The sequence below is a fragment of the Pleurodeles waltl genome, chromosome 8, assembly GCF_031143425.1.
Source record: "Pleurodeles waltl isolate 20211129_DDA chromosome 8, aPleWal1.hap1.20221129, whole genome shotgun sequence".
Lineage (NCBI taxonomy): Eukaryota > Metazoa > Chordata > Amphibia > Caudata > Salamandridae > Pleurodeles > Pleurodeles waltl.
Genome location: NC_090447.1, coordinates 736,736,143 through 736,763,471, shown reverse-complemented (window position 1 = coordinate 736,763,471; position 27,329 = coordinate 736,736,143). Strand labels below are relative to the sequence as shown.

Sequence of the window (27,329 nt, the reverse complement as noted above, 5' to 3'; positions counted from 1 at the left end):
TCGTCAGGGCCAGGGATCTGAATTCCTCCTCTTTCAATATCTCTATACTTTCCAGTTTTGCTCCCATCACCTCTGTTTGTATCCCTCTAGTGGTCTCCTCTTATCTGAGCAGGTCTTTCATCAATGTATCTTTATTTAGATCTTCTAAGATTAGCTCAATATTTAATAAAGAACTTTGACAGATTGTTGTATAGTTCTTGGGAGGGTTTTACGGTTCGTTTCATACAGCCTGGGTTTGCTAGATCCCTTACTATGACAAATATTTTTCTCATACTATTTCTTGCTTCTGTGATTGTTTTAGAGTAGTCATTTTCTTGAGCTTTTTCTGATTTCATGTTTATATTTATTCAGTGCATTTGTTAATTGCATCTTATCATTTTCTGGGTATGCCTTCTGCCACAGGCTTTCAAGTTTCCTACATTTGGTTTTAATCTCTTTTAGGGTTAACGTTTACCAGGGTGCTGAAGGTTTAAGCCGCTGTATCAGATGTTATCTAGGGTTCCTTTGAATGATTCCTCTAAATATTTGTAATTCTCATTGACTGTGGCCTCTTCCTGGTAATATGTCTTGGTTTCAAATATCTTTTTCTTCTTGAATTTATACCATGCTCTGCCCTGAACTGCTTTCCTCCTCAGTTGCTTTGGGCCTTTGTATTTCACAGGCTATCAGCACATGGTCGGACCAGCTTAGTGGGATGTATTCTACTTTGATCTGGTCATTTGGGGCAAATGTCAAATCAAGTGCAAGCCCCCTTGGCGTGGCCAGCAGCCGATGAAGCTGCACGCGTGAGAGCGGAGCTCCGGAGCCGAGAACGGGGCCCGGGAAGAATCCTGCCTTAAACAAAGCCCAAAACTTAACTAAAAGCAGCCCCAACAATTGGGGACCCCTGTGTAGAAGTCTAAGAGGTGCCATCGCCCAAGAACAGTCGTACGGAAAGGAAAAGAGTTACGAGCTACACCACGCGCAGATCTCAAAATGGCAGCCGCACCGAGAAACTTACATTGCACCAACTCCCCGGCTGAAGAAGGAAAGGTGGTTCGACTCGGGGAATAATAGAAACGGCAACAGAAGAATTACGGAACAACTATGAAATCCAGGCGAGAGCGCAGAGTCGGGCAGATCGGGAGCCAGAAGCAAGGGGGAAAAGAGCTCGAACGACGGGGCGGAGAGTCGCGCTGCGAACATCTAGCCCAGCGAAAGCACTAACCAAGAACACTTACCCCCGTCAGTGCCTTGACATAGTCAAACGCCCTCCACAACGCACACAAGGAGCCACATCAGAGAAACTAAAGCGTAAACCCTTCCCTCGCACATACCCGCCCGCCAAACTTCGCCAATCAACCTGGGGCAGGAAAGACGTGGTGACCATCACCCCCGGACCTCCGGTGACTCACACACAGAGGCCCTCCGCGAGCAAGAACCAAGTTAACGCGCAAACACCAACAATTAACTAGAGACCAGGGGGACGCAGCGATCATCGCCCACTGGACCACTGGAGACTCACGCGCAGAAAGCTATCCTCCTCTAGAGGCCTGCACTGTGCCTGAACACGGCAAAGATCACAGCGGCGAAGAACGGGATGCAGAGCGCCCCCCCTGCCATAGATTGAAATCATTGACCAATAGTCCCTGGCCTTGAACTACACCACAATTGAATCACCTGGCAGCAGCACCCATTCACCTGGGTTCTGGACAGCTGCATTGACCAGGGGCCTTTCCTTTTTTCTCCTCCCACACGCCGCTCAACGATAAGGAAAGGTGGCTCGACTCGGGGAATAATAGAAACGGCGAAAGAAGAATTACGGAACGACTATGAAATCCAGGTGAGAGCACAGAATCAGGCAGATCGGGAGCCAGAAGCAAGGGGGAAAAGAGCTTGAACGCCGGGGTGGAGACTCGCACTGCGAACAACTAGCACAGCGAAAGCACTAACCAAGAACACTTACCCTGTCAATGCCCTGACATAATCAAACGCCCTCCATAACGCACACAAGGAGCCACATCAGGGAAACTTAAGCGTGAACCCTACCCCGCGCATACCCACCCACCAAGCTTCGCCAATCAACCCGGGGCAGGATAGAAGTAGCGACCATCATCCCCGGGCCACCGGAGACTCACACACAGAGGCCTTCCACGAGCAAGAACCAAGTTAACGCGCAAACACCAACAATCAACTAGAGACCAGAGGGACGCAGCGACCATCGCCCACTGGACCACTGGAGACTCACGCGCAGAAAGCTATCCTCCTCCAGAGGACTGCACTGTGCCTGAACACGGCAAAGATTACAGCGGCAAGGAACGGGATGCAGAACGCTCTCCCCGACATAGATTGAAATCATTGACCAATAGTCCCTGGCCTAAAACCACACCACAACTGAATCACCTGGCAGCAGCAACCATTCACCTGGGTCCTGGACAGTTGCATTGACCGGGGACCTTTCCTTTTTTCTCTTCCCACACGCCACCCAACGATAAAGACAGCAAAATGGGCAAACCCAAAAAACGAGAGGGACAAGACCAAGAGGAGCCGATGTCCAATAAGACGCCCGGACAACCTCTTCATCCGGATCCCAAGACCACACCAACTCAACAAGAAACAACCTTGGACACGCTCCTGCAGGCCATAAGAGAATCTCGTGAAGCCCTCGCACAAAAAATAGATAATCGAACCGTGGACTTATCACTACTACGAGACGACCATCGCAAACTAACAGAAAGGGTAGGAACTGCAGAGAAAACACTAAAATTGGTGACGTCAACTCAAAAAACATCAACCATAGAGACGGCCGAGCTCACAGCTAGAATCAAAACACTGGAGACCACAGCAGAGGATGCGGAAAACCGTTCCCGCAGGAACAACCTGAGGCTAATCGGAGTGCCGGAGGGATCGGAGTCTTCCACAGCAAACATGGAAATTTTCTTAGAAAACTGGCTCAAAGACACCATCCCTTCTGAAGGCTTATCACCTTTTTTTGCAGTCGAAAGAGCCCACAGGGTCCCAGGCAGACCCCCTCCACCAGGAACCAGACCTCGCCCAATCATAGCCAAACTACTGCACTTTAAAGACAGGGACTATATCCTCTCGCAAGCCCGCGAAATAGGGGAAATCACACTAAATAATCAGCGCATAATGATATTCCCCGACTTCACCAGGGAAACCCTGTCCCTAAGGGCCTCATATAATGACTGTAAACGCATCCTGCGCGAAAAAGGCATTAAATATGCAATGCTATTCCCTGCTAAACTGAGAGTCGAACACGAAGGCAAGACACACTTTTTCTCAACCCCTCAGCTAGCAGGAGACTGGATGGAAACTCTTAACTTCACACTATCAAGCACACAGAGTAAGCCCTCCCACGCAGCCAGCAAGAGACGAGGAAGGTCCTCCAATAGAGTATTGGTTACAACACCCCCCAGACACCAATCCTTACAGGAAATGCGTGAGGCGATAGACATAGCAGCAACCCTGAGCAACAAAAAAAACCACTTGACTCACAAGCATCAGGAGACGCCTCAGACCACGACTCAAGCTGTGGGAGCTTCTCTGTCTCTTCACAAGACACCTGCACTAACCTCCCAAAAGTCACCCCCAGAACAGCAGAAGAAATAATCTAGTAACTCTTGAATTGGTCACAGAACTTTTAATCTACCACTTGATCTTCAATAGCAAACGGCCTTATCCGAGAAGAACTCGTCACGCAACCATAAGTAAATAATAAACTTTGAACAATCCACCAAAGGCTATAGATATACCTCTACCGGGCCCCGGGACCGATCTAGAGTGTAAGCTCTCGGCTCTGGCGCACCTCCCACCACCAATAGGTGATAAGACAAGTTAAATGGTTTGGACGGGGAAAGTTTTAATAACCGGTCCTGGGGAGAGGGAGTTGGGGAAAGTTTTTGTTATTATCGGGGAGGGAATAACTCATGCACACACAACCACAATAGTTGGAGGAACTCAAACCAAACATAGGCCACTAAACATGATCTTACATTCTGCAGAGCACACATCTAACCCTGTCAAAGTAATACAGATCAATCTAGCCGATGACGACACAGTATAAAATAATAACCTGGAATGTAAGAGGTCTAAATAACATGTCCAAACATTACAAAGTTCACAACTACCTCAAGCGTAGAGGAATCCACATAGCCCTGCTACAAGAAACCCACCTCACCGAACAAGAAGTCAAAGCCCTTAACAAAAGATGGAGGGGCCAAATAATAGCCACTAACTATTCCGCTTACGCTAGGGGGGCACTGATATGGATCCGCCCTGGAGTTCCCATGCAAATACTTCACAAGAGCATTGACAAAGAGGGAAGGTACGCGGTGATAAAGGGGGAAGAGAAATAACTATAGGAAGTATATACGCGCCAAACTATGACCAAAGTAAATTTTGGGACAGACTGTCACTAGAAACAGGCCCCCTACTGGCTGGCAAAACTATAATAGGGGGGGACTTCAACTGCATAACTAACAACTCCTTAGACAGATCACACCCTCCAATATCACAATCCCAATCACTGAAAACTGCAAAGCATTTCGTAGAATGGCAGCAGCACTGGCAATTAATAGATAGCTGGAGAACAACTAACCCTCAGTCAAGGGATTACTCATACTACTCACCAGTACACGACCTACACGTTAGACTCGACACCATTTTGGTGTCTCCCGAAATACAGAGCGACATGACTGCAGCCGAATACCTTAGTAGAACGATATCAGACCACAACCCCCTGTTAACCACTCTATCCTGGGGCAGAGAAAAGCCCACAATACCAACATGGCGCCTTAGAGCAGAAATGCTTGAAGAACCGCATCTACTAGATCTATCGAATGGGAGACTTTTAAAATAGTGATCCGGGGCAAGTGCACTGTCGAAAACATAGGTGTACGAAAATCAATAGAAACAGAACTTTTGCAATTGGAAGAAGCTCTTAGAGATCTAAAAAGAAGGTACCCCACACAACCTGACCTACACCCCACGCTGGTGACAACCAGGACAAAAATCGGCGCAGCAGGTAGCAAACTTGCTCGCTTTGACTACAAACAATATCTAACTAGACAACACACAGAAGGGGACAAAGCTAGCGCTCTACTAGCCTGGCTTGCGCAACCCCCCAAAAAACAAACCACCATAGTCGAAATTGAAAATTCACAAGGCACACAGATATATACCCAAAAAGAGATAAACGCCGTCTTCCATGATTACTATGCCAATCTCTATGCGCCCCCCTTAGAAACATTGACCACCACCCAATTACACGAATTGGAAGCCCTCCCTGCCTCCAGCCTAACTCCAGAAATAAAGTCTTCCCTAGCGCTACATATAACAATCTCCGAAATAAAAGCAGCCATCCAAAGCATGGCAAGGGGCAAAGTTCCAGGAGCAGATGGACTTCCATTAGAATTTTACCGCCAGTATCAAGACCTGCTAGCCCCCCACCTCTGCACACTATACGCAGAAGCATGGAATAGCAATACCCTACCTCAATCGACTAACGTAGCCATTATGATCCCATTGCTGAAACCAGACAGACCCGCTAATGACGTCCGTTCCTACCGCCCCTTATCCATGCTTAACATAGACTACAAAATACTTAGCCGTATCTTAGCAGACAGACTGCTCCCACACATGACCTCATTGATACATCAAGACCAATCGGGCTTTATACCCAAACGCAGCACATCCCAGAATATTAGACGCCTAACATCAATACTTCACTGCTTGCCCCCAAACATACCTAAAGCAGCAATCATTTCGGTTGATATAGAGAAAGCATTCGATAGTCTGAGGTGGGACTACTTAGAACAAGTCATGCTGAAAATGGGACTAGGGGAAGGGTTCGTAAAATGGACCAAACTACTATATACTAATCCCACTGCAAGAGTAAGAACCGGCAACTATATATCCCCCCCACTACAGGTTGGAAGGGGTACTAGCCAAGGGTGCCCACTGTCCCCCCTTCTCTTTGCAATTGCAATAGAACCACTAGCTCAAATGGCCAGAACCGGCTCCTATTATAAAGGTATCCAAATTAACAACTGGACCCATTACATCGCTCTATACGCAGACGACATGCTACTCTTCCTACAAAACTTAGAGACGGAACAACAAGGGGACATGAGTATGCTAGATAATTATGGAGCTGCCTCCGGACTCTGGATTAACTGGAGGAAGTCAGCCATCTTTCCACTGCACGCTAACACCTCAGAACCCACCAACACAAGAGGTCTTCCATGGTCCCCCAACACCTTTAAATATCTAGGAGTAAGGATCTATCACTCAGTAAACGACCTCCTAGAAGGGAACATACAGAGAGCTCTTAGAGGGATTAGATCTAGCATGCGCTTCTGGGAAACACTGCCATTAACAGTCACGGGCAGAATTGCCCTCCTCAAAATGATAGTGTTGCCTAGGTTATTATACTATTTCTCAACAATCCCACTTATAATCCCGAAATCAACATTCAAAGAAATAGAGACCATGTCAACCACCTTCATATGGGGCCAGAGCAGACATAGAATAGCAATACAAACTCTCCAAAGACCCAAAGCCGAGGGTGGCTTAGCAGCCCCGAACATGGAAATGTACTACTGGGCAGGCCAACTACAATGGATTGCAAAACTGCTATGCAACCCCCCAAACACCACTGAACTGAGCATCCCTTTAAACTGCCCTATAGACAAAATAATGGGAATTTTGTTGAACCCCTGGAAATCCAAATCCAAAGATAAACTACTGATGGAATGGGAGTCGTCCAAACACTGCTGGTCCCAATACCTAAAACATGCACACATCAAAACTCCATATACACCGGAAATCCCACTGTCTTGCTTGTCTAATATTTCAGGGAAACAAGTTATCCCAGGTCTCAACAAATTGATGTCTAATAACATTACTAAATTGGGAGACCTATACAATGAGGGGAAAATGCTCACCTACGCTGAATTACAGAACCAATACAACCTTCCCCCCGGCTTATTCATCACCCACAATGCCATCATTAAAATTGCCCACAAAGCTTGGAAAACAGGGACCCTCGAACCCCCCGCCCATAACAGTTGTAAAATCATTTGTACAATAGGGGACCAAAAAGGAGTAGTATCAGGAATATATAAAACACTACAAGCTAACACGCGCCTACCATTAGTAAAACTTAAATCCAAGTGGCAAACAGACCTAGGCATCACGTGGGATGAAACTCAATGGGACCAGATCATATCACGCATCTACCCAGTATCCAGAAATGCCAGGTTCAAATTAATAAATCTGTACATCTTCCACAGAGCTTATTTAACACCACAAATGATCTTTAAAATCTATGGTACAGATAATGCAAAATGCCCTAGATGCGCTGAACCTACAGCAGGCTTTCTACACATGCTCTGGAACTGCCCTCACCTAAATGCATTCTGGGAAGGGATCTTTGCAAAAATATCGGCCTGCACTGAAAGATCACTGCATAATTCTCCAACTGCGGCCTTATTGGGGGATTTCCCAAGGCCATCAGCTTTTAAAATATCCAACAAGTTCATAGATCTAGCCCTAATTCTAGCCAGACGTGAAATCACCTCAAACTGGAAATCCCCAGCGGGTCCACACCTAATCAGTTGGCAAAACACAGTCGAGAAATGGGAGGAGGTGGAAGGATCAGTTCTAATGCGCGAAGCAATCCGAGAACAAAGACCTAGGGAAGACACCATACAATGGGACTCAATTCTGGAGAAATTAAAATCACCAGAAACATCCACCATAGAAGCAACTGTAACTACCTCGGACGCTGACACAGACTCAAATGCAGAACCCGAACAATAAAGCTCTGCGAATGATAAGAAAGGGAAAAAAAAAAAAAAAAAGAAAAGAAAAAAAAAAAAAGAATACAGCAGCCGAAACCACTGAGACTCGCCAACAGAGAACTATATCACAAAATTAGAATTGCATGAGAGGAGGGAGGGGGGTTTAGTTATATAAGTAGAGTAATCAATATATCATTTTTACTGTTATGTTGTAAACTTTAATAAAATATTATTTTAAAAAAAAGTGTATGCCCCCTTGATGTGTTGGGTCTCTTACAAGTTGTCCCAGACCTACAATGTCACACAAGCCTAAGAGTTTTCTACACTGGGTGAGTGTACTATCTTTTGCCCATATACTGAAATTCCCTAGCACAAAGAAGTTAGTGTGTCAGTGCAAGATTTGTGATTAAGTTTCAAGAACGGTTGTATAAAATTATTTATTGCTCTGGAGTCTGATAGCACAGGATTCCTGAAAAGGGTCCCCACTTTAAATTTTTAAAGCGAGAATCTCAAAAGTTCCAACCCCCCTCCCACCCTAAGAAAAGACACTGCATCTTTTGAATGTTAAACAAGCCCTTTGAAGAATACCAGTATCCCACGCTATGATGCCTCATCCATGATTGTGCCTCATTTCTCCAATTAAAAACCACCGCCATTTCTAACACACATGCACACAAATAAACCTCACTTGCGGCCCCTACTTCACTTTCATCTACCCTTCACATTTAACTAACTTCAACTGCCTAAACTGCTTCAACCCACCCATGCAACTCATTAGAACAATTAAAACAGTCAAGCTGACCTATATCCTGTCTGACCTTTACACATCACAGCTCAAACCTCTTGTGCTATAATTTACAGTGCTCTCTTTCCAACCTTTCCCTCCTCTCTGGCTCTATGACCCCTATCCTAAAATATCAAATAGGTAGCCAACCTCATGTTGGTACACAAAGCCCACTGCTGACCTATCCTCCAGTTCCAACTACCTACTTGTCTCGCAACATTTTGTTACATTACCCCAGCATCCTCACCTCTGCAAAATGCCTCCACTGCTCCTTGGCCCTTAAACTTCTTGATCACTTGACATTGTTCAGGGCCTTCGATCACCCAATCTTCTTTGAATCGTCACCTCACTTACCATTATGGCAAAAGCTTTAGACTGATTTAGATCATATCTCACAAACCAATCTTTGCCCACCTTGAGGCACGCCACAGTTTCACACATCAGTGGCCCACACAGTCTGCTCTGGGCCTTTTGCTCTTCTATCCCAACACCACTTTGCTTGGCAATACCATCAGCTTCTCATAACCTCTTATGCACAGATCTTCATCTCTTTTTCTCAGACAATGCTGCCTCCTCCAATCAAAAAAATCTGATTACCTTATAGAAATTTGCCACTAGATGGCATTCTGCTTTCAACCCTACAAAGATGGAGATCTTACAATCGACTACCCTACTTCCTCAATCATCCCAGATCCCCTTCATCACGTGCCTTCCGCCGAAGCATCCTGACACCCACGTCCTCTGCCAGGAGCATAAGTGTTCTCTACAAGAGCATGAGGTTCATTTAATTCACCACCTCTGCTACAACAGCTAAACAATTTCCATCGGAAAAATCTAGCCAGCTAGCATTCCAGCTAAATAAATCCATTATCAATTTGCTAGTCATCAGCAAATCACTATGCAACAGACTGGTATTAGCTCTTCCGCAATGTAAACTTTCACTCTCCTTGATGGAATAATTAATTTGCCCACTTGTATATTACATAACGTAGCAATCCACTGATATCCAACACAAGACGGTTAGCTAACAACCAAAAACTGAGATAATGTGGGGTTAATGCAGCCTTCTCCTGTCGCCCATAACTGCTTACACACTACGTTCCAGCCCAAAATCCGGTCAGACAATCTTAACCTCTCGTCAATAAGTTATAAAGGTTCCACTGCTTCTAGCTTTTAAGCCCATTCCACTGCCATGCCCTCTACACTCATATCCAATACCACGGCACTCTCAAAATTCAAGAAAGCTACAAAAGCTAACAGGTGAGGGTCAGAGAGCCATTAAATAAGAACCAGAATGATGAACTATCGCCTCCCCCACTTATTAATGATTTGTGAATATGTAGGTCTAAAAAATACCTTTATTCTCCAACTCTGATATCAGAGAACAAAGTGTTTGGGTGGTGTGCCACGGAGTCAGAGAAAATGTATAAAATGTAAAATAGGAGAACTTGCTTTCTAACACTTTCAATGCCGTAAGACAGAATAAAGACTAACAATCAAGGCTTTCCTATACATTACTATCATAAAATATCACAGAAAACAACAGCAGAAGTCTATTTCAGAAATGGGTTGACCTAGAATCAAAATCACTGGCAAAACCATTGGAAACATCTCACGGTCTCCGATAGTTCAGAAAATAAAAACACATTTTAAAAAAAGGACAAGAAGTTGGTTATTTCTTGACTAACAAAACACATTTAGTCAAATGAAATTCAGAGGGATCCGTAAAACATGACACCTTATAATAATTCCAAAAACAAATGTAATAACCGAGTACGTCAAATTAATTTATATTTCTGCTAACAAGCGGTCAACAAATCTAAACAAATTAAGGTCCTCTTCCTAGTCAGTTGACCCTTTACCAGCTGGCATGACCGAACTTTTTACCTCACATCATCTTATACTGATAATACATTGTAAATATCTCCCTGAAAACTGGATTTTCCCCAGACAATTTCAAAACAGGGCAAGTAAATTCCCTTCTCTGAGTCGCTCTAGAGACATAAGTTATCTACAGCATCAGTCAATTAACTGCCCTTCTATTTCTGGGAAAGTCTACTGAAAGCATAGGAATGCTCACCTTAAGAAAACCCTTTAAAATGATCTTCGGGACTCCACAACAACAATCCATGCTGGGTCCCATACCAAGCTTGGTTTACCAAAAGAAAGCTGGACTCTTCCAAAAGCAATGCTGGATTCAGAAATGCCTTTGTTCTCCAGCTTGAAGTGGTCAGACCACAACAATTAGTAATTAGATCACTAAGCTGGCTTCCCAAGCAAACCGCTACTGCATATTATGAGCAGCCGGTATTACCCTCAGAGATCTTCCCAGTGCACCAAAGTCCAAAAGCTAAAAATCTTGGGATAATAAAAACACATGCTGTATTATATCAGCCTGTGCGAGAATTTTGAAAATTAACACAGCATCAATGCACTTTAATATATATATATATATATATATATATATATATATATATACACACACACACACACACAGACACACACACCACACTCTAAAGCACTTTATGTGTTTGCAAAGTGCTAACTTAAATACAAGAGTGGTTGTGCTTTAAAAATATTGCAATGTAAAATACTTTTAAAGTAACTAACACGGTCTATGCTATAGAAAACCATGAATACCTACGTTTTTGCAGTCAATGTCCATCCCAACCATACTAATAATATCTCAAAGGTGTGTTATGTAACCACCTAAACATGATACTTTTTTTTGTGCCGTCTCTGAACTTGTGTAAGGCACTTCTGGTAGAAGAGCAAAACTGAGGTTATTTTAATAAACAAACAATAAACTGACTAGCCCCGGTTGGCCTTGTGTTGTACCTACCGGAGAAAGCTGTTGCGGGTGGATAGCTTCTGGATGGCGTGAAGACGGAACTACAGTGTGGAGTCACTGACAGTTGATTAAGGTGTTGCACTTTGTTACGGCTCTTGGCAGAAGATTTTGCTTTTGGTTTCTCGATAGGGATCCTTGACAGGAAGGCAACAATGCCAGTCAACGATTTACAGCTTGTGCTAGGTAGCATACACCATTCTAGAAACAAGATACCAGTATTAGTGTATAGACCAAAACATTACAAGTTAATTAGTACAAGGATCTTTGATTAGCTCATCTATATTTAATTTAGCAGATTGCTGTGTATCAGCTAGTTAGTGTGAGCCTTGTAAACCGGCTAGGATACTTTCAGATAACTACATGCACCAGTTTAATCAGGGGATGCAAATAAGAGATATAGGTCTCTACCTTTCAATGTTGTAAAAGGGGTCGAGGGACATGGGGCTGAAACGTAGTGGTGGAACAGCATCTCAAAGCGCAATTACTGCATACATCTTGGGGCGTTAATTTTTGTAACATACCATGCAATTAAAAGCAATGGGGTTATGGGGAGAAGGTTAGATTAGACATTCTTTAGTCCCGATGCCCCATACCCCCTAGGGAAAAAGACTCTGAGGCAGACCACACTGCAGGTGGGGACAGCGCCTCCGCCACACCCAAAGCACTGGCATCTGTCCTACTGTCAGTTGCACGAGAGTGCACAATTGTTGAGGAAAAAAATAATTACGAAAATACATAAATATGTATGTATGTACCTATAGATATCATACTATAGTTCCAATTCTCTCTGCCATTATCTGAATCGCACTAAGCTAATTATTCTTTCCTCTGACCAAGATGCTTGCTCAATTGCTCCCCTCTCATTCACAGAATGGTTCCACTTATCCACATTACTATTTTAGCACTGTCCCAAGACTTCCCGCATGACCACTCGGACACCTACGCCAGCTGTGCAAACACAACTCTCCAAGCCATGCTGTAAAGTTCAGCTCGGTCTCACACTTTAATTTCAGCCTATCAGCAACCCAGCCCCCTCTTGCCTACAGTCCTTCCTGTTGTCCACTGGTTTTTGCCCACACTGAATTATGTACGATTTTACTCTTGAAGTTTGTGTATATGCAGCAATTCTATTTTGTATATGCTTGCCCATGTTTGGACTATGTCCCCTTTTGGGGTTTTGATGTGACCGCATTTTCAAACATATATAACTGCCTGACCTAAATGTCTCAGGGCAGAAGATGCTTCCTTGCAAGACGTAACACTAGGATGTGCGGCTGCCTTAAAATGCCAATAACCCCTGGTACCTCAACAAACATTTCATCTGTTCCGGAGCCTTGTGTGGTGTTTTTGTTTTGTTTGTGTCACTGTGAGGAGGGTTGGAAAAGTTGTTTCCATAACAACCATACCCACACTGTCAGCGACAATACTAAATAACTTTACTCACAATGAAACCCAGAAAACACATTTTGCTGTAGTTTAGTGCAGTTAAATAACTGTTCAAACCCCCACTACACTATCCATTGAGGTATAATGAGAGGAAACCTAATAATAAGTATCCAGCTAAATTTAATTTTCAAGAAACGTGTTAATGAGCAAAGTACAAGAGCACATTTATAAGTGAGAACTTATACTCAAAATAAGGGCGCGAATGTACCTTTGCTTCCGACACATTTCAATGTGTTGTGATAGGAGCCTGGCAGTCGACACCAGAGCGCATCCTGTCTCAGAAAGGGTTATAGAAGGATCAAGAACCACAATCCCAGAGCTCTACTGGGTGCAGAACACCTCGTCCCGTGCAGCCCTCTGGAAAGGTTGGTGTCTACTTACCATTTTCATAGTGGACCAGTGAGGACGCCGCAATCCGCAGTGGAGCAAATCCTGTACGGGAAGGCCAGGGCCACCTAGTCGCAGGCGGGGAGGCCAGACCTGACCATACATACACTTTAGACAGTCTTCGGAGGCGGCACGCAGGGTGGGGCCAAAAGAGTGTGGAAAAGCAGGCTCTGGAGCTGCTGCAGAGGGATGGATGGAGCGCTAAATGCGAGTTTTCACGCTCGTGACGTAGGTATAAACCGCGTGGCTTTCGGCAGCAGGACGCACAACAGACCTGTTGGAAAGTTAGTGTCACAAAAACTCACCTTCGGTTCTCAAGGGTCACCGGATTTTTCTTTGTTTTGGACGCCGCATTCAGTTCCACTGCAGTTAAATGAAAAATCACGAGAAAGCAAATGTTTTTATCATGTCAATGGATCTTTTGTGGAAAATAAATCCTCCCCCATGGTAACAGACAGAAGTAAACGATCCTAGATCTGGTGTTTTCTTCAGAACTTGTTGGCTTTTCTGTTTTCTCTCAGTATTGTATTGATGTTTAGGTAGACTTTTTTTTTTACTCGTACAGGGGCCAATGCGCTTTCATTTTTATTGCGCATGGACATTTTGGTAGATTGTTACAATTTAAAGTAAGGTCAACCACAATCCTGTCTAGAACTGTTTATAGTTTTAAGCTGACCTCATAGCAAGGTTTTTCGCAGGATTTCCGTTGTAAATGATGAGAATTTGTTCGCGATGAAAAGCAGAATCTGACCAGCCACATCGGAAGAATTTTATGTCAGACAGCAATATCAGTCAACAGAAATGGCAGCATGAAATATGCCATGATCGTGAAATTAGACTGTGACATTTCCCTAAGTAACTGACACACGCTGTGACATCAGAAATGTAGATACATGTTGCAAGATTATCTCAGGCTATGACACGATATTTCTTACGACTACAATGCCTCCTTACCCTGTTTTGCAGACATAGCCTTTGTGTGATAGACTGATGCTTCTCACTGTTATGGTTGACCATTTGTTTCATTTGAGCAAGGGTGTCTTTTTGTACTGCATAAATAATGATTTAAACCCCCTTGTGTTCGGGCGATTTTGGTTTGCTCCTGATGTAAGGAGCGGAGGCAATAAAGTGACCCGCGTTTTGGCACCAAGGGCTGATTACCTGACTTACGTGGGCCACAGTTTGTCTTTTCGTTCCGCACACTACAGGCAGTGCTACTCTTAAAAGTCACAAAACTGACGACGAGGACGGGGAGATGGCTCTCGCACCTTCTTTGCTGCCGTGGTGTTGGTGCAGGCTGCCGCAGGAACCAGCGTGACGCTGCCGAGTCCGACGAGCAGCTGTGTCGGCTGTCGGAGTGGATGGAACTGTGACCGGCGGTGCGCTGTGATCACGGCACTGAGGGGAATCTCCTGCAGCGGCCCCTCTCGTGCGGCTGGAGACCGATGCGCACAACACACATGGCTTCCAGGTATCTGGAGACACATCGGTGCTCCATGCACTCAGCGCACAGAGTCAGCCTTTCTCGGCGGTAGCTACGCCCCCATCAATCTCAACAGCGCATGGAGCGCAGACAACTGCTGCCAGGCAACACAAGCTTCTGACACACGGTGAGTCGGAGGTCAGCATCAGAAGGAAAGTAAATTTATCAAGACACTGCATAGGGGTCCTGAATGTTCCAACAGTGCTGTGGGAGGCAAAAATCACTGGAGGTCTGCAGGAGCAACACACTGACACAACCGCGAGGTGAACTAAAAAAAAATTCATAAATAATAAATACAACCCAAAAGGAACACAGCGCTAATAAAGACCCATAACTTACCGCTGCATCAGGTGTTGAAGTGTGGAGCTCCATCTGTATTGGTGCATCTGTCACTGGCATACAATCTCACTGCTGCACTATGGCCTCCTTCCCCACGCTGGAACCTTTCTTTGTGGATGGGCCCCCGTCAGCCCAAGCGGCTAAATGGAAAATGTGGGTGGAGCGCATTTTGCAGCAATGGCGCTAGACGCAGACAGGAAACGACCCATGCTTCGGCACTTGGGTGGGGCCGCAATCCATAAAATCAGCAAGTCTGTGGTCGAAGAGGGCCCTCCTTTTTCATACCAGACTCTGAAACGTGCAATCACAGCCTACTTTGAACCATTGGCAAATTCGGACTATGAACGTTTCCTTCTCAGGCAAGCCAGGCAACTCCTTGAGGAGTCAGTGGATGCTTTTTATGCTAGACTCAGGGACCTGGCCAGCATGTGCACACTGCCAGACCCAGGGGATGAAATACGTGCGCAGTTCATTCAAGGGTGTCACTCCACTAAAATGCAGGAACACATTTTGCAAATCCCTGACATGTCAATGGCAGACATGTTAACAATGGGCCGATCCAAGGAACTGTCCAGTGTGCGGGCGGCACACATGGAATCAGCGCTCACAAAACCAATAAAGGCGGAACCTGTCAATGCTATCACGGCATGGGCAACAGCAAAACGGAGAGACAAAACTAAGTCAGCAAGTGCTAGTCGTACCTGTTACATGTGTGGAGGGGCGTACCCGCACCAAGGCAAATGTCCAGCGGTAGGAAAACAATGTACCAACTGTCAACGACTCAACCATTTTGCCAAGGTTTTCTGTTTGACCCCTAGGCCAAAATTAGATGGACCAAAGACAGCACATGCCGCGCAAGCAATCCATCACCAGGAAGATACACAAGATATGGATGATGATGACGAACCAGAGGGGGCGCTGTACGTCATTCATACCACCCAACCAGGCAGTCTATTCAGGAAGAGAATTCCAAAGTGCTGAGTAAAGGTCGCAAGTCACCAGGTACCAGCCCTCATCGATACTGGAGCATCAATAAACATTCTAGCTCAGTCGGTGTTCAGGCAGCTACTGACTCGCCCCCCTCTTCGCCCAACCACAGTACAAGTGTTTGCTTTCGGGTCGGCGACCCCAATTCCGTAGCGGGGGTGTTCACAACAGACATAGCGCATGGAGATGTAACCACCCACGCCAAGATATATGTCACAAAGGTAGGCACAGGAATGCTACAAAGTTGTTGCACAGCAGAAGAACTTAAACTGATGGTTTTTGCTTTCAGAATACACCTGGGGGCTCTGGAGAACTTGGAAGAGGAATACTCAGATCTCTTCAAGGGTAATGGCTGCCTAAAGGAACGCCAGGTGAAGTTACACATTGACAAGTCCATTGAACCAGTGGCACTGAAACACAGATGCATAGCGTTTCACCTCCGCCCTCAAGCGGAAGTTAAACTAAAAAAGTTGAAAGAGGCAGACATCATTGAGCGGGTCAAAGGGCCAACCCCCTGGGTTTCAACTATTGTCATCAGTCGCAAGCCAAAGCAACCGGGCGAGGTGCACATTTGTGTTGACATGCGGTTTCCAAATGTGGCTATTCAAAGAGAGCGTCATCTCACCCCCACTGTGGATGATATTGTAGCGGAAGTCAGCGGATCGCAGTGGTTTTCCAAGATGGCTCTTCGTGCAGGATATCACCAACTGATGCCTTGCGCCGGAATCCAGAGCAATAACTTTTTCCACACATGTGGGGCTGAAACAATATAAGTGTCTTCGTTTTGGTATTGCTAGCGCTGCTGAGGTATTCCAGGACACTATACGGGGGTGTTGGCTGGACTTGAAGGTGTCATCAACGTGAGTGACAACATACTGGTGCATGCTCTCACGGTTGAGGGGCACCTCAAGAGACTCTGCGCCACCTTCCACAGGCTGCACCAAAATGGGCTGACACTACATCGGGAGAAATGTGAATTTCTTAAACAGGACATTGCGTATTTTGGATATCTTTTTTCTGAAAAAGGGGTTCGGCCTGATCCTGAAAAGGTGGCAGACATTTGATCAGCACCCGCTCCCGCATCAGTTACAGGTGTCCGCAGCTTTTTAGGGATGGTTACCTACTGCAAAAGGTTCATTCCCAATCTGACATCCCTCACGGCTCCTTTGAGGGAACTCACGAAGGCCCACACCATGTGGGAGTGGAATTCGATCATGACGCTGTTTTCCATGCAACAAAACAAGCATTGTCAGCTGATACCACACTAGTATACTTCGAATCATCCAAAGACACTGAGATATCTGTAGATGCCAGCCCAGTCGGACTTGGAGACATTCTATCTCAAAAAGGAGATGATGGAGAGTGGGCCCCGGTGGCTTATGCCAGCAGGGCTTTAATAGCAACGGAGCAGCGCTATTCACACATAGAAAAAGAGGCGACAGACATACACTGGGGCTGTCGTCATTTTCACCTGTACATATATGGTCATCTGTTTGTCGTACACACGGACCATAAGCCACTTATACCACTCTTTAACAAATCTGCTTCTCAACCACCACCCCGGATAGAGAAGTGGATTCTCCAATTGCAGGAATACCAGTTCTCTGTGGTATACAGACCTGGCGCACAAAATCCAGCAGACTACCTCTCAAGGCATGCTAGACCAGTCACGGCCCAGGAAGATGATGAGGCAGATGATGACGAGGAGTACGTGAGGCTAGTGGTGGAGAGATCGAGACCACTTTCTATATCCATTAAAGGAATTCAAGAAGCTACCCAAGCTGATGAGGCTCTACAGCTGGTGATATCGTGTGTCAGTAATAGGAAGTGGCATTTGTTAAAACAAAATCTATCTCGCAGAACTGCGGAGGCGAGTGTAACTTTGTCCTAGTTGTACTGTGTTCGACAGGAGTTGGCTGTACCCTCAGAGGAATGTCAGAGGACCAGTGAGGTCCCCAGGTGATTCACAGGTGCCATCGGAACACCTATCAGAATGGATGGGGTGGGTGATGAATAACTGGTGACTCAATCTTCCCTCAGGTAGTCCCGTAACTGACACTGTGAAGAGGAGAGGTTTGGACCGATACAATCTGCATCCTTGACCCTCTGCCACTCTGAAGCTGAAAGACTATGTGTGAAAGTAGATAAATATTTGAGGAGGTATTTTAGCAATGTTTTGCTATGCATTCCTCATGGGGTGATGATCCTGTTTTCATATCCAAATTAGGTGCGTCTGAATTTTATGTTATTCTTCTTTAAGGTTGAGGAGGAATGTTATGTTTGACCATTTGTTTCATTTCAGCAGGGGTGTCTTTTTGTACTGCATAAATAATGATTTAAACCCCCCCTTGTGTTCGGGCGGTTTTGGTTTGCTCCTGACGTAAGGAGCGAAGGCAATAAAGTGAACGCGTTTTGGAGCCAAGAGTTGATTACCCGACTTACGCTGTCCGAGTGTGTCTTTTCGTTCCGCACACTACAGCCGTGCTACTCTTAAAAGTCACAACACTCACCAGGCCAGTGTCCAACCTGGAGCACCTACAACAGAGGCAAAAAGCGGTATCGACTGTCTGCACAGCGCTATGAACAGCCACAAAGACAGTGACCAGGAAGGAGACAAAAGGGTGGTTTTACCTAAAAGGCCCTTGCTCTGAACAACAAAGACTGCATCCCCTTTCCCCTACTACCACTCACCAAGTTGTAGTGCTACAAGAAGACTAATCAGCAGCCCCTCTCAGCGAAAGGACCTAATCGAATTTCTATAGGAGCTTTGTTTCTGTTGTCCTCACTCCGCTGCCTAGGTCGCCTCCCTCCTGCATCTCTTCTATGGACCACAACCACATCAACAAAAATGGACCACTCCATATCAAATGAATGAAACTCATACCTTTTGTAGGTTGGAAGCATTGGCCACAGCTTATTATACATTCATTCACAGCATGAGCCCCGTCATAACCTTTATTGGGAGCCATAAACCTTTTGTGACAGGCATATTATAAATCACTTGACAGTTGAAGACACATGGTCAGTTATGAGCTATAAATCAAGTCCTAAATCATTTGCATCATAACATATCATAGCCTGGTAGTCATAAATCTTCATGCTGTAAATCATTATAACAGTTTAGGAGGAAATGGAGGCTTTGAGCTGGCATTATTACTCTGATTGTGGGGGTACTCCGTTAACCCTTTGTAGACTTAACTCCCTACCTTTGACTGTTCGTTGTGTCCTGCACTCTGGCGAACCTGGGCTGCGAGTGCCATGTTTCGGGTACCCCCACACCACTGACTGTCTTACCCCACCGTAAGGCATCCCACGGTAAGCAACTTTGACTGCCACCCGCCGTTGTTGGGTGTGGACTTTCCATCATCTCTAAGCTCATCTCCTTTCCTGCCACGCCACCCGCGGGCTGACGTCCGAGGGCAGCTCCCCCCCAAAAAGGTTTGTTCACTTCACTTGCAGCCTGCTAGCACCATGGCTGTCCATAAGTTGGCTCAGAACACCACCATTCCTTTCACGGAGAGGTGCACACATTGCTACTAAAGCTTTCCAGCTGCTTTAGATTGATCAAGCTGTGTCTGATACTCTCCCACCCATTCGCTCTGCAGAATTAACTAACAGCCACATTCAACGTTTCACATGATTTATCAAGGGCCCTGCTGGTCGGGCACCTCTCCATTTCTGCCTTGGTATGATTTCTGACATGATGCATCCAGGTCAAATAGACCTTTTTCAATATGCACAAAGCTGTAATCCAGAGCCAATGTTCTGAGGTGCAGATTTTAGTACGTGTGAATTTGAAGCAATGTCCAGTTGAAATCAAATGTGCTGCCTCATATCACACAGTGCCCATCATAATCAGTGTATCCAGAGAACTGAACAATGACACCACTTACTAGTAATAGTGTTATAAGAAGGGAACCAGCAGGTGCTTTAACATACTTCATTCGTGTACATTCAGTCGGTCAGGATTTGGTTTAAAAGAGTTGTCTCTTGAACCTGAAGTCCTTGATTTCCAACTTTTGCAATAGCTACCCCCTTTTCGGTTTGACACAAATTTATACTGTAGCTAGCTCAGGTTCTGGTCTCCTGTGCAGTTCAGGGACGGAAATCAAGGGCATACTCATGAACATACTTGGTGCATCCATCCTGGTCATTGGAGCCAAAGATATTCTATAGCCAAAGTGTCACAGTGATGCAATGAGCAAATGTACTTAACTGGCTGAGTGCCATATCATGAAGTTTAGTTGTACTAGCCATGTTGCAGCAGGACATAGGCAGCACAACTGTCATCAACAGTGAGGCTCTCCAGAAAGCTATGTAAACCTAAAGACAATCACTCAGGAAACACATATTTGTTTGGTACATCTCATAATAGCCATAGTGGTTCAGCTCATCCTAATGTGAGTTCACACTGCTGAATTATTTCCTCACCATGGACTAGGGCACCACCTCGTTTGTAAGTCTATAACTCAGATGTGCCCTTCACCTGCTCGTTTGTGAGTAGGTGTAAGCTCACTCCCTCCTAAGTGATTCTATTTCCCACAGAAGACGAAGCCTATGCGTACAGCTCCCTTCCAAAAAGCATGACACTTCAGTCACTATCTGGAGCTCAATGTTATGAGTAGGTTATACACCATGGACAGTAAATCAACATTGTGCCCAGAGTCACAAACTAGCCAGATTGTGTTGGGGTTCTAAAATGGCGACTCCCAGAACATTACCCATTAACTACATATATAAAAATCAAAGGTTCTGAATTTTGGAACTCCCCTGTTTTAACAGTGCCCTGCCATTCGTTGAGGATAGGATCCAACATGTATGGCCTTGGTGGATCTTCTTCCTGGTGACTTGAATTTCACCTAGTGCCACACCATTTAGCCATTGGGTTTCCAAAGGCCTGGTTGGTATTCTACGAGCTGGGTCCATTCCAGTCTGGTATTCTTCCAAATCGAGTTCTGTGTTATCCGCCACCCAATCAAAATTTATTAGGACCAGGTACTGAAGGGCTGTACCGCAGGAAGCTCCCCATTCGCACCTTAATCCTGTCTCCTGTCAGATGGGCTCCAATTCTAACTCTCTCTGGAAACTTCCAGACATTACATACTCGTTCAAACAAGCCAGTCCCCTGTAGAAATACACAAATCACAATTCTGAAGGAGTTATCACTAAACTAGGCATAAGACACATCTGCTTACTTAATCTTTCCTTCCTGATCAAAGACACACTGTTTAGCTTACTTCTGGGCTTCTCACTCATTGTTCACCTCAGACTCTACTAAACTGTACACCTGCGGCATTCATTTTAGACATGCTGCATTCATGCTTCACATGTACATAGTGTATAGTGTGCCACTCATTTTTGTTGACCAGGGCTAATTCTTCATCATCAGACTTTGACCATGGGCATGAGAAAAACAGCAGAAAAATGGGGGAGAAGAAGGAAGGGAAATGTTAGAAAACAGTGACAAAGAGAGAAAGCAGGGATGAAAAAGAACATACAGGAGCGAGAATAAAGAAATGATAGCTGGTGGCAGAAACCAGACATGAGGTGGAATGAAAATTAGCCCAAACGTTCCTAAGAAAAACACTGGGCTCCTGCACCTATTTGTTTATACAAGTTATGCACTGACAATAGGGAAGATAGCTCTTCAAACATGCAGGTCATAGACTTATCATAGGGGATCATTATGAACCGACTATAATGCTAAGGATTGCAAGAAATGTATGGTAACCAATTTATACCAAAAAAACAGTAATGTTCGTAAAAGACTACATCAATGTTTTATAACAATGATACAACTGGTTATTCCCTCTTTTACCTGACAGCTTCTAAATATGCTTGTAATTCCTGCTAATATTGGTGATAACTGCTGCTGCCAATTCTGGCCTATTCACCATAACTTTATATTCTGGATTAGAGTGCACAGTGCTCCTTCTCTAACTGGAGAATACTCTCCGACATTGTGGTGTTAAAACTTAATTGAATGTAGGAGTGGGTCCTTTGTATGATCCTTAATATGCACAAATGTGTTGTATGGAACATATGCATTATTTTTCGCATTATTAACACTTTGTACCACCCCAGCCTTTCTAGGTAAAAGTTCCTTTGCAGACTCACCAGTTTATTGGGGGTCATTGCAAAGCACGTTTATAACATTGCTGTATACATAGCCACGATCCAATGCTAGAAAAAAATATGATTTTGCATATGCACTTTCACAGTGTGGGGGCAGGCGAGAGAGAGAACAAATTAATTCATTTAAAAAGACAGTGGGTCTCAACGGGGATTGGGAGGGGGTGCAGGCTCTGGGAAGCACTACATTGTGGCTGTCAGCAAATTTGCTACACCTTCTCAATGGGGCATGCATCAGCTGGGGGGTGCATTGAGGGGCATAGCTTAATCAGTGACATTCTTGGGGGCGTTGAGCCTGAGATCTCGGTGTATTTACAAAGAAATATTGTGAATTAAGCTGGGGTTGGGTGTTTGAATGATCGTCATTGTGAGGGTAGTAATCCGAATTTTGGAAGCCCTTTAAATCCATCCATTCATTGTGGATTTTACAATGCATGCCTTTACCAGGGATGCCTTTATCTTGCATCTTTTACCATATGTATGTATATATATATATATATATATATATATATTACACACACACACACACATACATATACACATACACATACATACACAATGGTTAAAGTAACACTATAGGTAAGTGAAGATAAGAGACATTAAGGTTTTGAACTTTAAAAAAAACACTGAAATTCAACCGTTACAGTTAGATCTCATATTTAATATCACCCATGACATGTTGTATGGCATCATTTATGACATCCCTAATGACATCTCAGATGGCATCACTGATAACATCATCCAAGCTTCACATTCCTTCATATTGGTCTATAAATTACAATGGAATTTGAGGCCTGCCAGTAAGTACAAAATAGCTTAGGAGAATATCTGCCACCATTCCTTCTATCACAGATAGAACTCCCTTAGGTGTAAAAAGCATGCATTATGTGCAGCATTGAGCCTTTACCATACACTTTACAGCTAGCATTGTTAATGGGAACTATCAATCACATATATATATGTGAAACCCTCATTGAGTATGGTGTTTAATCTATATACACCTATTCAAAGAAAGCCGAGTTCTTAAAAATAGTCAATGTCAGTTCCAAAACAAATGACCTACTACGGACAGCTTTTACCTATATCAAACACCTGAAACTCACCCAACCTATGAGAAATGAAGTTGATATCAGTAGAGAAATGGGTACTGTAAACAGTGCTTACTCTATGGAGAGAGTTTAATTTATACCATACGGTTTGCAAAGAATGAACCTTTCATAAGAAACACACCCCAGAGTATTAAAATGTAACTACTAATAACAGTGCACACTCTAATCAACAGTTGTGAAAATACACTATTTGCTCAAAAATAACCAAGCTCCAAAGGTGCTACAGATCCTACTACCTGCACTCTTTATGCTGTGGTGAAAACTTTATAGATAGCCCACCTTCTCAAGCAAATGTATATAGTTTAGTACCTGGTGCGCATAGTCTTTTAAGTTACGTAGAAACTGTCAAATACTCAAGACTGCTTACAAAAGTTATGTAGAATCTTACTCCTGTTGAAAACATTTTCTGCAGAACCAAACAACTTGTGTGGAAAATTAATCAAATGGGGACAAAGTTAATAGCAAACTAAAAAACGCTCTTCCTAATGAAAAGTAGACCTAACTGTAACCACCTAGTGGCGACTACTAGTAGCTAAAAAAACAGATTACAGGAGGTTAGTAAGGAAACAGAATTTAAAAAAACATAGAAATTCACTTAAAAAAAAAAAAAAGTTACAGGGACGTTAAATTTAGGTTCTCAATTTACTCATACAAAACCTTAGAGATTCACCAGTTATAGTTAGAGTTATTTTAAGTAACTATAGCTCACGCATTAAGATAACGATAACTTGCGCCCTTGCCATGCACAGGTTTTTAATTAATAATTTAAAAACAAATGTTACAGTGATATTATAAAAGATGTCATGATTGCCGTAATATCTGGGGTAATTAGCAGTGCAAGGGCGCAAGTTATGGCTACCTTAGTGCACAAGTTATAGTTAGTTGAAATATAGTTATATATATATATATTTATATATATATATATTATTTAATATATAGATACATTGCCTAGTGGAGGTCGCCACTAGGTAGTTATAGCTAGGACCTAGTTTCTATAGAAAAAGCATTTTTTGTTTTGCTAATTACTTTGGTGCAGTTTGATGAATCTTCACAACATTTTCCAAGTAAATATGATGCTCACTTCAGCGTCTGTCAAGAAGAGGTAGAGAAAATGGGGGTGTCCCAAAATGCTTTATCCCCATGCATTTTTCCATAGGGATTTTGAACAGGAATAGCACCCGACCACTGGATGGAATTACACCAAATTTGGCAGAAAGGTAGCTCTTGATCCAGAAAGCGCCCTTTTTGTTATGTAGTGTAAATCCATTCAGTAGTTTTTGAGTAATTAAAGGAAAAACAAATTTGTATATATATATATATATAGGGACAATAAGGCTCTGCGAACCTCCCCAATCTAGTGCTGACATCTGACTGGCTGCCAAGATTTCAACCAGGAAGTGTTGGCAGCCATGTTGAAACTCAGCTTTAGCCACGTCCCTGAAAAAAAGACTTAAAAATAGAACAAAGGGGCCAGAGTAAGAACACCCTGACCCCTTAGCTCTGGTGCTGGGGCCCCAGAGGGACCGCGCAGAGCAAAAAAGCATTTTTTCAAAAATTTGTGGCTGGATCCGCTGAAAATTGAAAAAAACAAAACAATCGTGGGCTCATGTGCTAGTTTCAGTGAAGCCCTCCGGGTAGTCCAAATCCTGGGGGCACTAAAATTTTGAAAGGGGGAGGGGCACCCAGCACCCCAGGGTCTGCCACCTTCCTGGGGCACAATTACAAATTAAATGTGTGTGTGTGTGTGTGTTGGGGGGGGTGTTCTCCCCTTCCTCGCAGCCCCGACAACTGCTACCTAGGACATAGCTGTTTGCTTTTGCTTGGTGGGAGTTGACAGGTACCAGGAAGCAAAAGCAAACAAAGTCTGCATTCTGCAAGCAGGTGCTGTCACCCAGCTCGTGCTTGCAGAAAGCAGAATTTTCCTCTGTTTCCCTGCACGCAAATATGCATGCAGGGAAAGAGATGAAAACATTGCTCCTGCAAGTAGGAGCGACTATTTAAATCAGCTCCCTGTTAGGCTGACACACAAATATGCATGCAGGGAAATAGGTGAAAACATTGCTCCTGCAAGTAGGGAGCTGCTATTTAAATCAGCTCCCTGTAAGTGGGAGCAATGTTGGCTCCCATAGGATGAGGGGAGCCAGCTAGGACCACCGGGGCCTTGTGGCGCCCCTATGGTCCTGTCACTCTCTCTCTCTCTCTTCCATCCCATAAAGGGATGGAAGAGAGATTTTTATTGCAATGGTATCTTCATACAATGACTTCAAAAAGAGTTAGCTAACAAGATGTTTGGTACGAATGTTATGGTTACATTTGGATGCAGAGCAGAACAGAGCCACTTCCGGCCTAATGGTCAAGGTCTTGTGCTGTCACTCAGTAGGCTGACGGTTCAAGTCCTAGTATCGTTTGGCAGTATGTGTGTGTTTATTTACTAGTGTTTTGACTGTTAAACCTTCCTAGTGATGGAACATTCACGTTTCTTTCCAATCACTTGCATGGGTTGACTGGCCAAGGTATTTCTGGAAGCATCACAGTAAGGAGTCACCAATGGCATAAAGGGTAAGGTCACAGATCTTCACACTGAAATTTGAGGGTTCTACTTCAGGTGTGTCTTTGGTCATTTTCCTTCTTTAATTTCTTTTAAACTTCAAAAGTTTATGGTTCATAGTCAACGATCATCTCACTCTTTTTAATTGACAAATAAAAAAAAAATCAGTTTGTCCAGAAATATCTAATTCTAAGAATATCATTAATCAAAGCCTAAAAAACTGTCTCTCTCCCTCGCATTCTCTTGCTCTCAATTTCTCTCTTTCAATCTCTTTCTCCCACCCACACAGACTAACGCACCCACTCACAGACCCACTGAAACCCTCATGCACCCACTCACAGATACACTCACACACACTGATGAACCCACTCACAGACACACTAGGACACTGACGCACCGCTTTCACTTCCAGATACACCCTCTCACACCTATTTTCACACCGAGAGATAGGCTGCGGCCAATTCCCACTGTGGTTGGATTAACATATAGTAATAAAAATTATATAATGTTAAAAAAAAAAAAAAAGATTACAGGGAGGTTATAGTTTGGCTCACATTTTAAACAGCCAAAACCACAGAAATTCACCTGTTAAAGTTAGAGTTATCTCAAATAACTGTATCTCGGGCCTTAAGGTAACTGTAAGTCATGCCCTCGCCATGCACTGCTAATTACCCCACAAAATACAGCACTCATGACATCTTTGATAACACGAATGATAATATCAATGTAATATTTGCAGTAAAATTTGTGATGAAAAAAACTGTGCATGGTGGAGGCACGAGTTATAGTTACCTTAGGACACGATTGATAGTTACTTGAGATAACTCTATAACAGGTGACTATGGTTTTGTACTTATAAAATGTGAGCATAGCTATAAATTTCTAAGGTTCTTTACATTTTATTTTCTAACTATAATGTCCCTGTAACTTTAGTTTTTTTTCAGTGAATATATATTCATAAAAAACAAAAAAAAACAAAAAAGTTACAAGGACGCTATAGTTAGGAAATAAACTTTAAAGAACCTTAGAAATTCACTAAAAAAAACAAAGGTTACATGGACGCTGTAGTTAGGTTCAGACTGTACATGTACAAAACCAAAGAAATTCAATAGTTATAGGTATCTCAAGAAATTATAACTCAAGCCCTAAGGTAACTATAACTGGTGGCCTCGCCATGCACTGCTCATTACCCCACATATTACATCAGTCATGACGTCTTATATGACATAATTTATAATATCTCTGCAATATTTGCAGTAAAATTATTGTAGAGAAAACTGTGTATGCCCAGGGCCTTCTCTTTTTAAAAAGGGGAGGGGGTGTGACCCCCTCCCAAACCCAGGGTTGGTCACAGGGGCTCCATCCCCAGGGGCCAATAAATATATACTACTGGGGGAGGTGGGACCGCCCCCGTTCCCCAAGCCTCTAGAGGCCCCGGGGACCCAATCCCCAGGGCTGAAT

General features: G+C 43.9%; 1 protein-coding gene across 3 annotated transcripts in view; it reads right to left on the bottom strand.

Moving 5' to 3' along the window:
* The window catches only part of ARL13B (ARF like GTPase 13B), a 518,943-nt gene that overhangs the window by 448,958 nt on the left and 42,656 nt on the right, over positions 1–27,329 (bottom strand). For 2 of the 3 annotated variants that reach the window (XM_069204925.1, XM_069204929.1), the window contains exon 2: positions 11,429–11,635. The exons of the other annotated variant lie outside the window; for it this stretch is intronic. The gene's annotated coding sequence lies outside the window, so the exon portion shown is untranslated. The remainder of the gene's footprint in view (positions 1–11,428; positions 11,636–27,329) is intronic. 3 annotated transcript variants of the gene reach the window in all.